This window comes from Schistocerca nitens, chromosome 10 (genome assembly GCF_023898315.1).
Source record: "Schistocerca nitens isolate TAMUIC-IGC-003100 chromosome 10, iqSchNite1.1, whole genome shotgun sequence".
NCBI classification, from domain to species: domain Eukaryota; kingdom Metazoa; phylum Arthropoda; class Insecta; order Orthoptera; family Acrididae; genus Schistocerca; species Schistocerca nitens.
Genome location: NC_064623.1, coordinates 186,098,948 through 186,102,292, shown reverse-complemented (window position 1 = coordinate 186,102,292; position 3,345 = coordinate 186,098,948). Strand labels below are relative to the sequence as shown.

General features: G+C 45.8%; 1 non-coding gene across 1 annotated transcript; it reads left to right on the top strand.

Annotated features, from left to right (window-relative positions):
* Window positions 1-343: 343 nt before the first annotated feature.
* Trnat-ugu (transfer RNA threonine (anticodon UGU)) lies at window positions 344-417 on the top strand. The gene has a single exon. It is a non-coding gene; the product is annotated as a tRNA-Thr (tRNA).
* The last annotated feature ends 2,928 nt before the right edge of the window (window positions 418-3,345 follow it).

Here is a 3,345-nt window from a genome sequence, read left to right as displayed (position 1 = left end):
AACCAGCGTGCGTTTTGAGACCGTTGAACTACAAACACGCGTTTCCTCTATGTATTAACTGGATGTTAACCAGTACGATGGTTTATATGAATCCGTGGTGTGTGTTCCTTCAGACATGTCCGAAAGAACAGAGTCTGTGCGTTCATATAATTAATATGCTTAGCTGGGCAATAAATTCACTTCCTTCAGACCGGATGCAGAGATACGTCCGATCTCCTGTGGGAATCTCAGAGTAGCGAACGGCCGGAAAAGGACAGGGACTGTGGATATGTGGCGCTCGATGGGAGTGTGGCTCGCCCATGAGACGTGCTGAGATAGTCCGCGCAGTTACCATAACTCTGTGGTCCGGATGGCGCAGTGGTTACCGCACCTGCCTTGTAAGCAGGAGGTCTTGGGTTCGAATCCCGGTCCGGTACGCATGTTCACTCGTCACCGCTGATTTCGCGTAATGTCCTGCTGCAGCTGACAGCAGTGATCCCTTTCAGTTTACAGCATTAAGAGTTAACATGCCTGTGCTGGGCAATACCGTGAATTTCGGTATAACTGCTTTGCCTTGCTTTAATCTGTAAATTAATTGTGCTTCAGCCAGGCGTGGCAGAGCAGACGGCATTTTCCTGCATGCGCGCCACTGAACCATCGTCTGCAGCAGCAAGGTATAAAAACAGCGTCAGATTTAAATTCGACGAACTACTGCGCATATTAATATTGCTAATTCTCTGTGTATTTGTATTTCACCCATTGTTGCTGATTACGAAGATTTTGGATTAATATTCTTTTTATCTGACAAAACTTTATCAGACGGTATAAAGTAAATTGTGGCTGCGAGCCGTGCAATATAGTATTGAATTCCTTGCGGAGTGTCGTGCTAATTGGAGTTTTGGGGCTTCAAAATATTGAGTAATTGAATGCCACAAATGCTCAGATTGGGTAATTGTACAGGGTGTTTCAAAAATGACCGGTATATTTGAAACGGCAATAAAAACTAAACGAGCAGCGATAGAAATACACCGTTTGTTGCAATATGCTTGGGACAACAGTACATTTTCAGGCAGACAAACTTTCGAAATTACAGTAGTTACAATTTTCAACAACAGATGGCGCTGCGGTCTGGGACACTCTATAGTACGATATTTTCCACATATCCACCATGCGTAGCAATAATATGGCGTAGTCTCTGAATGAAATTACCCGAAACCTTTGACAACGTGTCTGGCAGAATGGCTTCACATGCAGATGAGATGTACTGCTTCAGCTGTTCAATTGTTTCTGGATTCTGGCGGTACACCTGGTCTTTCAAGTGTCCCCACAGAAAGAAGTCACAGGGGTTCATGTCTGGCGAATAGGGAGGCCAATCCACGCCGCCTCCTGTATGTTTCGGATAGCCCAAAGCAATCACACGATCATCGAAACATTCATTCAGGAAATTAAAGACGTCGGCCGTGCGATGTGGCCGGGCACCATCTTGCATAAACCACGAGGTGTTCGCAGTGTCGTCTAAGGCAGTTTGTACCGCCACAAATTCACGAAGAATGTCCAGATAGCGTGATGCAGTAATCGTTTCGGATCTGAAAAATGGGCCAATGATTCCTTTGGAAGACATGGCGGCCCAGACCAGTACCTTTTGAGGATGCAGGGACGATGGGACTGCAACATGGGGCTTTTCGGTTCCCCATATGCGCCAGTTCTGTTTATTGACGAAGCCGTCCAGGTAAAAATAAGCTTCGTCAGTAAACCAAATGCTGCCCACATGCATATCGCCGTCATCAATCCTGTGCACTATATCGTTAGCGAATGTCTCTCGTGCAGCAATGGTAGCGGCGCTGAGGGGTTGCCGCGTTTGAATTTTGTATGGATAGAGGTGTAAACTCTGGCGCATGAGACGATACGTGGACGTTGGCGTCATTTGGACCGCAGCTGCAACACGGCGAACGGAAACCCGAGGCCGCTGTTGGATCACCTGCTGCACTAGCTGCGCGTTGCCCTCTGTGGTTGCCGTACGCGGTCGCCCTACCTTTCCAGCACGTTCATCTGTCACGTTCCCAGTCCGTTGAAATTTTGCAAACAGATCCTTTATTGTATCGCTTTTCGGTCTTTTGGTTACATTAAACCTCCGTTGAAAACTTCGTCTTGTTGCAAAAACACTGTGTTCTAGGCGGTGGAATTCCAACACCAGAAAAATCCTCTGTTCTAAGGAATAAACCATGTTGTCTACAGCACACGTGCACGTTGTGAACAGCACACGCTTACAGCAGAAAGACGACGTACAGAATGGCGCACCCACAGACTGCGTTGTCTTCTATATCTTTCACATCACTTGCAGCGCCATCTGTTGCTGAAAATTGTAACTACTGTAATTTCGAAAGTTTGTCCGCCTGAAAATGTACTGTTGTCCCAAGCATATTGCAACAAACGGTGTATTTCTATCGCTGCTCGTTTAGTTTTTATTGCCGTTTCAAATACACCGGTCATTTTTGAAACACCCTGTATTTTGACTTAATGGCTCAAAGAGTTTATTGAAAGCCCGGAGGGTGTGTGTACAGATTTCTTATAATAAGATTCTTAAATGATTTAAAATTGAATTTTACAGATCGGTTTCAAAATCTTCGAAACTGTTTTAATTCGTGATTGTTTTAAAGCCAAACCCCATTGCCCTGTTGCAGGATTTGTTTGAAAATATTAAAGATCGAATGGAATTGTTTGTTAAAGTACCAATGTATTGTTCAGTAAAAAGATCAGTGGCTTACTGCTCAAGAATCTCTCCATCCAAGCTAACTTCGTCCATTGTTAACTAACGCTATTCCACTTTCAGATCATGAGTCTGCGTATTGTCCCTGCCACAGATCATGGCTTGCAGTGAAGGCCTCGGGCATGGATGTGTGTGACGTCCTTAGGTTAGTTAGGTTTAAGTAGTTCTAAGTTCTAGAGGACTGATGACCCCAGACTTAAGTCCCATAGTGCTCAGAGCCACTTGCAGTGTAGGGCCACAAAATGGAGCGTGAAATATCGTCCACGTACCGCTGTGGTATAAGGGTGACGCGGATGACAACCAAAGGGATCCTACTATGAAAACCAAAGGCACACTAGACCATCACTCATGGTTTTCGGGCCATGTGGCGGGCGACTGTCAGGTTGGTATCCAACCGCTTCCAGGCTCTCTCCAGACACGACTTCGCTGGTCATCAGGACTAATCACTGGAGGAACTCATACTCCAGTGAATGAGATTCCAAAACGAAGGCATGTCTGGAGTGGTGGTCTGATACCAACCTCATTGTCGACCGACATACGGCCCGACAATCACGACTGATGGTGTGGGGTGCCATTTTTTTTTCATAGCAGGACCTCTT